This window comes from Microplitis demolitor, chromosome 8 (assembly GCF_026212275.2).
Source record: "Microplitis demolitor isolate Queensland-Clemson2020A chromosome 8, iyMicDemo2.1a, whole genome shotgun sequence".
In the NCBI taxonomy this organism is placed as follows: Eukaryota; Metazoa; Arthropoda; class Insecta; order Hymenoptera; family Braconidae; genus Microplitis; species Microplitis demolitor.
In genome coordinates, this window is record NC_068552.1 from 12,844,213 (window position 1) to 12,858,855 (window position 14,643).

The 14,643-nt window shown below is 30.1% G+C and overlaps 1 protein-coding gene and 1 non-coding gene across 2 annotated transcripts in view; both read right to left on the bottom strand.

The window, feature by feature from the left end:
• Positions 1-14,643, bottom strand: part of LOC103573956 (mannosyl-oligosaccharide 1,2-alpha-mannosidase IA) — a 276,712-nt gene that overhangs the window by 184,988 nt on the left and 77,081 nt on the right. The window lies entirely within an intron of this gene.
• On the bottom strand, positions 5,055-5,268 carry LOC128668497 (small nucleolar RNA U3). The gene has a single exon (XR_008404174.1). It is a non-coding gene; the product is annotated as a small nucleolar RNA U3 (small nucleolar RNA).

Below are 14,643 nucleotides of genomic sequence, written 5' to 3' on the forward strand. Positions count from 1 at the left end.
TGCTATAGTTCGGGGTATATGTATCTCTTGAAAATATATATAGGATTATATTGCCATGACAAAAAAAAGTCAAATATATTTTGATATGTATGAATTTCTTACCATGAGCGTAAAAAATGAGTAGCTGTAACTATATTGGTGCAAAAAAAAACTTTAAGACATGTACATATATATTTTAGAGGATGAAAAAAGTATGAACAATGTGGATATATTCTTCGTTTATTCTTATATCCAAGCAGTAACAGGCTGTAAAAGACAAAAGTTGCGTCGTTGTACTGTATAGTACGGCGAACTTCAATGCTAAAACAGTTTAACATCTCTAGCACTTCCTCTAATGGGCTGTACTTGGAATAGTTTTAGAAAAATGGCTGGACTAGCCCCACGGGCGGACTCAAATAAATGCGCGGTCCGGATAAAACGATTTACTGGCGGGTCACAACCGGATAACGGCTACCATTCGCACGTAATTCCTTCCTGTGCAGCGTTATCCGCTTCAACAAAATACTCTTAGTGATTATTCTTCAAATACGCTCTAGAGCTTTTACACTCAAGATCTATTACTTTATTTCTGTAAATGTATATATTATAAATAAAATTTCAAGAAATTCAGGTTACATGAGCCATTGCTTACTAATTATAAACTTTTAATTAATCAACTGATTCTTCAAAAATTGTAGAAAAAAAAAAATTTAAGCGGCGCATCTTGAGACATTTTTTATCTTGAGAAACATTTAGCTGTCAAAAAAAAAGTGAAGATTAAGAAGAATGAACGTGACTTAAATCTATTTTAAATCCTTGACTGGGTGCTATCGTTTATATCTGCCTTAGTCGCACGAACACGAATGAGATTACTTTCTTAATCTAGCGCTTCTTTGTACTTGACAAACGAAGAATGCGAATGACAGAGGGAATTAAGTAATACAGACATTATACAAGTCCTAACTTAATTCACGTGATTTTGGAAATTTTTTATATTTTTGTATTTGTTATTTAAAATTACATTGCAATATTTTGTAGCCCGATATTCTACCGAACGATAGAGTAAAACATACAATAAATTTTGTTTTACCCTCGTACATATAACAAATCACTAAAACAAAAGTAAAGGACTTGATTGATTTTATCATTTATGTGCTATTATGTTCGACCATTGTTGAGCTTATAATGGTTACTGTTCAATGAAATGCATTTAATTTATTTTATATATGAAGAACAGGTAGTTGGGCAGTACCCTTAGTCCTTTTATTATTATTACTCACTTCTATTTAATTATAAAAATATCAGGTAATTAACAAAATAATTACCGTCAGACAAAATTACGCTCAAAGTGATTGATAACAAATAATTAAAGTATTACAATGTATTGTATACTAAGACGAATATTACAGTGTCGAATATTCACGAAATATTGAATATTGTAATAACTACACTCAAAACTATGTGGGTCTATGATACATATGTAGTATAACAGTATTGACTAATTTAAAATAGAACTCAATCGTTGAGTTAACAAAATACGCACGACAGTAAAATTAGACTTGAGAACGAATATACGGTCAGCAGAATACGGGGTGCTCTCGACTCAAGCCCAAATAGAAGTCCTCTAATTGCACTCTGAACTCTTACTCTCGAAAAACTTTCTGTCTTTACCTGAAAGATCCAAAATGAACTACCTTATTCTATATTCCATTATTTTCCTATCCTCCGACCGTGGCTACGTTTGGTGAACAGATGCCACTCCAAGTGTAAGTCTCCGTCATAAAAATATTTTACAACAAGCTTAAAAATTTTCACAATCTGATTAAGTTGTAAAATATTATTGTTAAGTATCGTTGTTTAAATAAAATATAAACTAAATGTTGTTGGGACTTCTCAAAGTCTTTGGGAAAACCCAGTTACACATTTATCTCCGACATATATATATATATATATATATATATATATATATATATAAGGGTTTTAAAAAAAAATGTTTCTCGGAAACAGGTTCAGAAATTTCATATTTAAATATAAAAATACGCCGGTGAAAATTAGAGCTCTCAATATTAACATTAAGAACTTCCGCATCGCGCTTTTCTATTTTCAATAAGAATAACATGGAAAAAATTCTTTATGCGTTTTCTGACTTTAATAACTTGTTAACGATGCGTCTAACAAAAAATCTACAGACATATTTTAGTAGAAAATTAAATGATCTACCAAAAAACGCATCTTCATCATTTTCTGACAAATCAACCTGTTCAAAAGTTATCTGAACTTGAAGTCAAATTGTTTTCTAGTTATATTCATTTTAATTTCAAGCTCTCAAAAAAATAGTGTTCTGATCGGTATCATAAATCTAGACCATAAACAAACGCATTTGAATCCATAATCATATTTTCTCTTCAGTCATTATCGACCGTTCTGAAAAACGAACTTTACTATTATCACAAGAGAAAAGAATCTCGACACTAATATATATTTAGAATAAGTAGTCCAATCAATCTAATAATTTTCATGTCAGTATGTATGTATAAATACTTTGGCTTTTTTTTTATTGATTAACATAAAATATAAAATAAATAAAAAATGAGTAATGAAAGCAGTCAAGTACTAATATCATATATAATACCACCTGATTTAGGGTTACTTTGCTGATATAAGAATTCGCGAAATCAGAAATTTGTTGAATAAAGTATAGTGTATAGCACGTGGGCAAAATTATTATCCGTCAAACACAATGTTCTTAGCACTCATTACTGATGAACACTAAGCACTCGCGGGCGCTCGTCTGTATGCACCTTCGACTAGTGTCAAAATCATTGTGCTTCCCTAACAAAGACTCATCTAGTCCACTCACCATATGCAATGTACTATTTTTGAAAGACAAAATAATATTTTAAATATCATAACGTTACGAATTCTTTTCAGTTTTAAGTTGACATTTTCAAATAAATTATTTACTGACTTGACCTCCATCACACCAAACAGTAAACGTACATCAGATCACATAATGTGTTTACAGTTAAATAAAGCGCACGAGCCATTCCTCTTCAAGCTGTCTAACGGTTACGATGTATGTATAAATGTTTGTTCAGCAAATACTAACGTGTGCACATTGTCATTAGTTGGATTTCAGATGACTGCATGTACTATACTGAACGTTGTCATCTTACGATTAAAGACTACACTTTAGTTGTCATTTGAAGATTTATTATGTTTATAAAGAATGTTGAATGTCCGCGATTGTAAATAGACTACACTCGATTTGCTGAACAAGCTGCGAATTCTTGTGTAACCATTCTCTTTATATATAGAGCGTTTGCTCTTCAGCCCGACGAAGACTAAGTGCTTGACGGGTAAGATAAATGATGACATTCCGATGAATATTCTACGATTAGTAGACGTCAACTGTGAAAATAAACTGGCAGTTACGCCGCCCGGAATTATTAAATAACTATTGGAATTATTTGAATACACAAATACTCATTTAAATTATCAATCAATATTTACTGGTTATTTTTAATTAATAGTCATTATTTTTAACTATTCTTATTTACTAATAATAATTATTCATTAATTTAAAATAATAAGGATAATTATTTATTAATTTTATATAATGAAGATAATTATTACCATTAATTGTTTACCGAATTTATTATTTCTGTATAACTATAAGTATATCTCTATTCGAAACTACCTAATTGAAACAATAGGTTTGCTACTCGAGTGTAATTTATTTTAACAAAACAAGTCTGGATCAACTTATATATTTAATGACAATATTCCAAACTGACGTATGAAGATTAGAACAAAAACGTACAATATTTTTTGTCATTGTACATAAATAATACTGTCAGAATTTTTTTTTTTTTTTTTTTTTTTTTTTTTTTTTTATATATTAAATACATCTCAAAAGTTACTTAGATAAAAAAAAAAAAAAAAAAAAAAATACTCCTAAAATTCGAAAAGTCAAAGAGGTTGAAACTTGAGGGGAAAAAATTAAATAATTGGCATAAATAATTTTTTTTTAATTTTTTATTCGTTGTCTAGCAGAATTTCTTTTTTATTATTATCAATTTGCAATCAAAGTTCTTATAGGAAATTGAACTACCTGTAAAAATGTTCCTTGAAGTCGTTTGAATAGAGCTCATAGAATAAAAGTTACAGAGCTTTAAAGTTGAGAAAAATTGAATAATTGAGAAAAAAAATTCATAGTCTAATACTATTGTGAAGGACTCTAAACCTAAAAAACATAGATATAATAATAATAATAATAATAATAATAATAATAATAATAATAATAATAATAATAATAATAATAATAATAATAAACTTGAAATTTCAATTTCAATTAGAATTGAATTTTTTAGAAATAAAAAAAAATTTTTTTCTCAATGATTCAATTTTTCTAAAGTTCAAAGCTCTGTAACTTTTATTTCTATGAGCTCTATTAAAACGACTTTAAGGAACATTTTTATAGATAATTATTCTATATTGATAATTTCTAAAAGAACTTCCATTGCAAAATAATAAAAAAAATTCTACTAGCTAACGAATTAAAAACAAAAATAATTTTTTCATCCTAATAATTCGATATTTTCTCCCTAAGATTCAACCTCTATAACTTTTTTTTCTATCACCTTTAAGCGTATGACAAAAGAAACCTTTTTGGTAGAAAATTTAATTTCCTACAAGAACTCAGTACTCAAAAATCCGAAAAAAAATTGTTTCACCTAGTTATTTACAAAATAGAAAAAAATTTTTTTTCTAATGTAATTTAAATGGTAAAGAAAACCCTTCCTATGCGCCAGCTCAATTGTTAAGATACAGAGCTAAAATTTTAGGCAATTTTTTTTCTTTTTTTCATTAAAGTAAGTTTTTAGATGTATTTAATAATGTTATTTGAATACACAAATACTTATTTAAATTATTAATTATTTGTTTGTTATTGTTAATTAATAGTGATTTTTTACTATTTTTATTTACTAATCGTAATTATTTATTAATTTTATATAATGAGGATAATTGTTACCATTACTTGTTTGGCAAATTTATTATTTTTGAATTAATTGACCACTCAGAATATCCACTTCCCAAGCTCTCTGAATATAATTCAAAGAGTGAACGATCATCGATGGCTAAGTTCTCGACCAAAATCAAGAACGAAGCCTTCCTCACGCTCAGGGAAGAGGATTACTCCTCATCATCGTGGCTGTATCGACTCAACTATAGAGTAGAGAGGATGTGAAGATATACTACAGAAATGATCCTGTGAAGTATGATCTTAATTATTCTGAGAATTTGAATGGCTTTTAAAAAGTCGACGATAAGTGACTGAAGCGGAACAAAAAAAAATTATTTGGCCACCTATCGGTATATCTTCAAACTATACGAGACCGTATATATTATAATTATAAGAATACCTCTGTTCGAAACTACCTGATTGAAAGAATAGGTTTGCTACTCGAGTATAACGTATTTTATGTCTGGATCAACTTATATATTTAATAATAATACTCCAAACTGACGTACGAAGATTAAAACAAAAACGTACAAAATCTTATTGTCATTGTATATGAATAATAGACTGTTAGAGAATAAATTTTTTTTCTTGTGTTTTTTTTTTTTTTTTTTTTTTGTATTATGTACATCTCAAAAGTCACTTTAATAAAGAAAAAAAATACTCCTAAAATTTCAAAAAAGTCATCAAATTTGAAATTTCGGAAGAAAAAATTGAATTATTGGGATACAATTTTTTGTTTTTTGTTCTTTTGTTTTTTATTCGTTGATTAGCAGGACTTTTTTTTTTTTTATTATTATTTTGCAAATAAAATTTGTATAGAGAATTTAATTATTTATAAAAATGGTCCTTGAAGTCGTTATAATGTATTTTTTTTTTCATAGATTTTCATAGAAAATTTAATTTCCTACAAGAACTCAGTATTCAAAAATCGGAAAAAAAAAAAAAACAATTTTTTCACAGTTATTTATAAGATAGAAAAAAAAATTATTTTTAATGTATTTCAAATGGGAAAGAGAACCCTATACGCCAGTTCAATTGTTAAGATACAGAGCTAAAATTTTAGAGACTATTTTTTTTTTTTTTTTTTTTTTCTTATTAAAGTAACTTTTTAGATGTATTCAATAAAAATGTATTTAATAAAAAAAAAAAAAAAATTGTTTTTCCTAACATAGTCTACTGTTTAAGTGAATTACAGTCGAGTCTCGTTATGAGTCCGCTCGTTATGAGTCCGTGAACCAGGATTTCCACGGAAGACCTTCCCCCTCCACAACGTGAAAAAAAAATTAATTTCAGAGTCTCGATATGAGTCCGTATATTCATGAAAAGAAATTAAGAGTTTATTTATCATATTAGTCCTATTTACATATAAGAAACATAACACTCAAGTCAAACGGACTCATAACGAGATACTGAAAACAATCACGTACACACTCACACGCTTAAAAAGTAGGGGAAGTTCAACACACGACCGTCGCCTGCGCTGACAGAGTGGGGGTACACAAATTCTTAAAATTATATTCCCCTACACCCCTTTATGCGGGTTCATAACGAGACTCGACTGTACTAAAATTTTGATCTGTTGATAATGCAGTTGAAAGATTAAAGTTAATTTATATATTAAATTAATAAATCTGATTTTTATACATTAAGTACAAAATGAAATAGATTAGGAGGTAATGTTGTTCTAGTCTCACACTTGATATGTATAGTAAGATGAATAGCCATATACATATCGCATTCACTAGCAGAATTGGTGATCCTATTGTTTTGGCGCGTAGAGCAATACGTCAAGGCAATAGCAAACAATGAGGCTGTTCATTACTTACGCTTGACTCATATTCACCCATTACGTTAATTCTAGGTATTCACTCGAACAACGTATTTCGGAGGCTATTTACCGGTATCGCGTATATTCAGGATCAGATAAAACTAAACGTAACATAATAATAGCGTATATTGTGTTATTTGATTGGATTATTTAAAATTGTATACATTGCGATGAAATTTAAAGATTCATCTTTATAAAAATTTCGCATTAATAATTATCTTTTGATTAAAATAATCATCCAAGTTATGTGTACTTTAATCTTATTGGTGTATAAAGGGGTGTAATTGCTTTTGGAAATGGATTCCCTTTTTTTCAGTTTTATTATTTTTATTCCTTATTGGGAAGAAGTAAACTGCTCATCGATATCCAATTTCTTGGTTGCTTTGCGGCCGAAACATGCGACTCTACCAATCTACGGCTGGTAATCTCTGTTTTATCGGTTCTCACAAAAAGCCTCTCCAATTAGCTGGCATAACATTACGGTAATTATGGGAGAGAGGAGAATTGCCGATAGGCTTCAGATACGCTCAAATGTCCAATCGATCTTTCTTTTAAGTTTTGTGCAAACCAATTGCCCTGCTATAAGAGATTGTGTGTATAAATTTGTTTGTTTTTTTTTTCTTTACAAGAAATATTATACTATACACGGAAAAAAAATAGTAGTGGCTACTCTCTGGGATAGTACTGAGTACTTTCTGTAAAAAAAAAAACATTTAGACAGTACTGTATGCTATCTAGACTGTATCTACTACTATCTAGACTATACCCACTACTGTCCGGGATAGTACACAGTACTATATAGAGAGTAGTGAATATAGTCTAGATAGCATACAGTACTGTCTAAGATTTTTTTTTTTACAGAAAGTACTCAGTCCTATCCCAGAGAGTAGCCACTACTATTTTTTTCTGTGTACACGGAGAGAAAATTATGGTAACAGTTACAATATATTATGGGAATGGTTCCCATACTGCATGGTAACCAGTTTTTTTGAAATGGTGATTATAGGAACGGCATCCATATATATTATAGTAATCATTCCTATAATTATGGGTATAATTCCCATATGGTATCGGAATAGTTCCTATGGAATTATGGTAATCGTTACCATGTAACTATGATAATGGTTACCATAATATGATGGTAATGGTTACCATAATATGATGGTAATGGTGACCATAATATTATGGTAATAATTCCCATACATTATGGTAATCGTTACCATAATATTATAGGAATAATTACTATAATATATAGGGCTTATTCCCATATACACTTAGGAACCATTACAATGTGGTTATAGGATCGGTTACTATTTGCTTGTGGGAACTATTCCTATGAGTATGGTAATCATTACCATGATTCTTTCACATGCGATATGGAAACTATTACCATAATGGTAGGAATTGTTCCCATACTTATGGAAACTTTTCCCAGAAAGTATGGGTCTATATCCCATAATCCCAAGTAATCATTACCATAACGGTATGGGATGATATTTCATAAACGTACTAGGAACAGTTACCATAATTTTCTCTCCGTGTAGGTGTTCAAATAACGTTAATAAAAGTATAGTTATGTATTATTATTAGTGTAATATAGCGTTTTTGTCATTCAATTGAGTTAATGCTAACTTTATTTCTTAAATCACAACTTAAATAGTACTAAGTATTACACTCAATATTAATCTGACTACTGGTAAATGATATGGCAGTAAAACGGAAAAGGAATTGAATACAAATGCGAAGGACACAAGTGGTAAGAGAAAGAATTACCATCTCGTATGCTCGTAAAATGTGTCTCGTTACAAGATCGTGAACGTTGGTAGAGCGTTCGCAGCAGGAGATGCTCAGATAACTTGCGTGATTTTCACTCCTAAGAGATTTATTTTCTTTTAACAGTGTTCCAATAATAGCATTATTTTGTTTCAACAGTTGAGAAAATAAAAAAATGTGATAATAAAAATCAACTTTGACGGCATGAATTACAACTACTTAGAAGAAGTAAATAAAAGTATAAATAAATCACACTTAAATTATTATTTAATCTCTCTTTATGATTCTAATTATTTAAGACCGTAAAAAATATTTCAAGAGTACTAAAACTTGTAAAAGTCAGTTCGCAAATTGTTTAAGCTCATATATTTTCTTTTATGTACATCCTGTTTCTGTTAACGTTTCGTGTAAGTTTCTTAAATGTAATTGTATTTACTTAAAAAAAAAATAATAAGTGTTATCAACGCATTAGTTTTTGAAGTGAAGGCCTGGTGGACATTTATCTAGAATCATCAAAAAAGCCGATGCACATTGGACCCAGTCATGAGCAACTGACTGACCAAAAAGCTGCGTTAAAAGCGAGTAAATAAGAACAAAAAATAATTTCAAACATAAGGTATTCAACGGCGTCTTGGTTAGCCGGCTGCATGTCTGGTGGCCAAGCGGTCTACCTTACACGTCGGATTGTTGGCTTCTGATAGCATTATGTTCCCAGAGTTATACTACTCCCCTTATATATTCCTTTCATTGGGACTTCTTGACTTCATAAAGATAATTTCATTATATATCACCTTACTTATATTTTAAAGTATTCCCATTGTCAGTAAAATTTCATTGTTTTATTAAATTACTAAACTCATCAAGTATGCCATAATTTTATTTTAATGTGAATTTTAACCAATAAACTAACAGTAGATCGTAGTAACAGACATTAAGAACAGGAAATTAAGCATGTTCCACTCTTATGCATATAAATGATTTTTTTTCGCTTAACATCGATTCTATCTATTCAGTTTAAACCAGGTCGAAAGGAAAAAAGAGAGAGAGTCGAAGTTTGAGGGTAAAAAAAAGGAAGCAACTCGATTATCCTCATGGCGGCTACCAACGATGCGCCGTTATCTTCGTAATGATATCTTCGGCCGTGTGCACTCAGGGGCTCTGCCACTCTTCGAATTCCGACGCCGAGTGCTCCTGTCAGGAAGCCGGGACAGAGTAAAAAAAAATATATATAAAGTACAGTCAAAAGAAAAAGAGCATAAACCAGCAAATAGGAGGAAGAAAAAGACAGCGAATTAAAAGTTAAGTCTCTCTCACGACAATGTCTGCTATCTTCTCACGAATTTAATATATCCCACGGAGTCCATCACTCGGTCACGAAAACAATTATTCATTCAAAGTATTCATCCAACGTCAGTTGCGTTTTAAATAACCAGTCTAATTGTCTATTTTGTTCTTTAAATATATATTATAAAAAGTAGATATTTGCAACAAATAGAGTCAGTTGAGGTGACCATGCGCACTGAATAAGTGTGCGAAACCCCTTTATCTCTAAAGGGAGACAGGGGAGTCGTGACATGCACAGCCTAGTTAATCATATATTAGTGAGGGATTAGCTTACGCACAGAAAAGTGAAATTAAATCATCTGTTATTTTTTTATTAAATATATCAAAAATCTGGTGTTACCGAAATAACTTTTGTCATCATGGCAAAGATTTTCACTCTGTATTGCAGATAGTCACAAAGGTAAATAATGTTTTTTTATGACATCAATTTATTAGGCTCTATTGTCCAGCATAAGTTTTGAGCTCATGTTTGGTCACTGTTAAGTTATGTATGTATTTATAAAGCACGTTGGCCTGGGATAACTGTGCACGCGCAAACACTTACCCACGTCGTCTTACACGAAAGAACGAGAGATTGTTCTAAAAAAAAAATCAATTTATGATTTTATTTCAGATTTAATTCATAATGCCGTGAAATTATCTAAGAAAAGAACCTGAACGTTGATAAATTGGCATTGATCGATACTGTACCTTCGGAAAATAAAAATTAAAAATCTACGCTTTAGAAAAATAAAATTTTTTTTAGATACAAGTCAGAGTCCATTAACTCGAATCCAAAAAAAATTTTTTGCCCAGTCTGTAAGAAAAAATGTACAGAAGCTCACACTTTTCCCAAAGACGTACACTTACCGAAATTTACTTACTTCATAAAATTTACCGAAAACCGAATAAAATTTACAGTTGACTACGGTAAATTTTGTTAAAAAAAGGTTAAAAATTATCTTACTTACAGATAAATGATTAAGTCGTTCCATTCGTCCCACGATTACAATGAATTTAACGATAATTTTTAAAGAAAATTCCTTTCCGTGTACCCGCAATACAGGCAAAGTGTGCGTAATTTGAAATTTCCTAATCACTCCGTTTTTTGTTTTAATTATAAAGATTTCATACGCTGTTTCCTAATTTAATTGTTACACGGAGAGAAAATTATGGTAACTGTTCCTTGTATGTTTATGAAACATCATCCCATACCGTTATGGTAATGATTATTTGGGATTATGGGATATAGACCTTTACTTTCTGGGAAAAGTTTCCATAAGTATGGGAACAATTCCTATCATTATGGTAACAGTTCCCATATCACATGTGCAAGAATCATGGTAATGATTACCATACTCATAGGAATAGTTCCCATAAGCAAATAGTAACCAATCCTATAACCACATTGTAATAGTTTCTAAGTGTATATGGGAATAAGCCCGATATATTATGGTAACTATTCCTATAATATTATTGTAAACATAACCATCATATTATGATAATGATTACCATAATGTATGGGAATTATTACCATAATATTATGGTAACCATTATCATAGTTACATGGTAACGATTACCATAATTCCATAGGAACTATTCCGATACCATATGGGAATTATACCCATAATTATAGGAATGATTACTATAATATATATGGGTGCCGTTCCTATAATCAACATTTCAAAAAAACCGGTTACCATGCATTATGGGAACCATTCCCATAATATGTTGTAACTGTTACCATAATTTTCTCTCCGTGTAGTTAAATAAATACTTTATCAAATCCATGAGTCCATTTTTCTTAACTTCTTACTAATTAATTTGACAGTACTTTGAATGCTTAAGTGCACACACTTAACCCAAATGATTTTATATATTCTGTTGGATTATTACTTGATCAAACTGACAAACCCTCGGGGTTTTTTGAATTAGGTGATGTTAGATTCGCTATAAAAAAAATACATGTCGTACAGTAATTTTTAAGAAAAAGTAAACAAAAACAAGCAGTTTATACAACTAACAACTTAACTGTAACACGTTAAAAAACGTACCGGCTGTCAGTATAATTTCCGATAAACGAAAAAGAAAAGAGTGAAAAAGTCACAGCCGTGGGCGAGAGCGCGCTCATCCGTGACAAGGCTGCATAATCATGATATCATCACTTTGTAGTCAATCTTGTATGCATGTATAGATATATAGATATATTATGCTCATAGAGTGCTTGCACAAAATAATCCCTTGCTCAATCTCGTATACACGCATTCTCAAGCCTGTCGAAAGTGCCTGGTACGCCGATGAAGCTTTTGTCTGCAGCGTGCTGTTTGTAATTAGCAGCCAGTCGAAGAGAAGCTATAAGTTTCGAGTTAGTGTGCGCGGAAGTGAAACGTCAGAAGTGAGATTAGGTCGTTGGGTTATGGAGCGGCGTCAGTCTGCCGCAGTAACATGTCGTTCAAAATGAGGCACATGTTGACAAAATGAACGTACATTTATGTTACATATTCATATATATTATAAATATACATATATATTCACAACCTTATATATTTCAAGTATAATTTCACTAATTTCTAAAGTACAGTTTGACTTTATAAAGTTTATAATAAAGTTTCTCGCTATAGTTTGAATCTTTGCATTGAAAATTTGATACGTATATATTACAATGAACAGTAACTGAATTGAACACATGTCAATATTAACGAAAGTATACTTAAGATAAAATATATTTATATAAATAATAGAATAGTTTGATCAAAATTTTTATTTTCAATTTGTGAACAATTGAATGAATTCCAATCATGAACTTCTGTGATATTGTTAAAATTATCCTAAACTTAGTTTTATAGAAAGATAAAAAAATTTTAATAATTTGCTTTTGTTACAAGGAAGTTTCGAATCCTGTTCCGGTGTGATTTTGATTCGATTATAACTATGAGAACTTATTTAAATTTTTTCTCAAATTCAGTACCCGATGGACTATATACAAGTCGATAATTTAGAATACAACTATCTCAGAAAAAAAACATCTCAAGTTGTTATAATATGAATACTTTAACAAAAACTCCAATAATTCAAGATAATTTTTCATTTTACATTGCATTGTCTCATGACATTATTGACAAGAAAATCCTCTTAAGAATGAAACACTGTCTAGGAAGTTAAAAAAAACTGATGATAGTAGTTAATATTGACATTCCTTTGTTTAAATAATATTTATACAATTCTATTGTTTCAAAAACAATGGTTTAAATATAGCAATGATCCGTTGCAAAAACAAAACTAGTTTTCACTCAACAAACATAGTATCATGAGGAAATAAACAACTTATACAGTAGTTTCTGAGTATATTCTAACAGCTATAGTTTACACAATTTTCTCGTTCAACTCAACTTAATATCGTTTCTTCCTAACACTACATTTATTTATATTCTATACACTATACACCATACGCTACGCTAGTGAACATAACAATGGTAGCAATTACGTATCCTTACAGCCATTCGTAGAAGCTTTTAAAATGCTATTCATTGCATAGTCGAATACTATTCATCATACCACCAAAAAATTTTAAATTTACTTAGCTTTCCATTCTCTCACATTATTATAATCTTATCAATTGTTCTCGTTATACTATTTGTAGCTTTAATATCAACAAAAAGAGCTCATATTTTATAAAATATGTTAGGGTAATAAAGTGAATGGGAAAATTATTCAAAATTTTTACTAACAATGAATAAAAATAAAAAAAAAAAAGTTCATAGAACTAAATATATGTCATATGAGATTAAACTATGATGAGTCACGATCACCATTGTTGCTAGAAGGTATTGGACTTATTTACATAAAAAAAAACCACACACATATGATGCAAATAAAAATAAATGAAGAAAAAAAAAGTCGTAAGGGGACAGTGAGGATAAACACTCGTCTGTAGGCACCTTGCTTCACCTCGACAGCTTGTTTCACTTCCTTATTCACAGGGATTCCTCTATGATCCTTGAAAAAAGTACGAGGGTGTGCAAAAAGTTTGAAGAACCATGAAAAACAAGTCAGCCTCTTATTTTTGATGACAAGGGACGGAAATATAAAGGCTGAGGTGAGACAGAAAGAGACTGCTAAATAAACATACATGGAATCCCAGTAGGATGTAGATATACTAAAAAAATTGAGTTTAAATGACATAGGGATTATGGTTAAAGTTTATTTTGTTACTATAATTATTAAACTAACATAAAATTATAATAAAAAACAAAACTTGTGTATGAAAAAAAGTAAATGTTGAAAAACCAGAGTCATTATTGTTATATCAACGTCTGAATAAAAATAAAACCAAGAAATGAGAAGTGGTGAGTGAGTTTTGCTTGAACTAACATATGTGCATACTTACAAGTGCACTTTTGTACACTATACAAGCAAAGAGTGGACGCATGATTATTTTTCTTTGTCTTATACTAAAGTATGCGTTGTATATAAATGTATGATACATACGCATTTGAAATAACATGTTTTTATTACAATGCTATAAAACACTTAACCGATGACAGCTGGTTCATCTCATAGTGACTGAAACAGTTTGCATTATTATTATCACAAAATTATTTGTTTTCAAAGTAAGCATCAGCTTTACTTGCGTAAGTAAATATAAAAATTATATGGTTGAATGATTTTAACGTAAAATCGACGACAATTCTATTTGAGATTCTAAAAGGGGTTA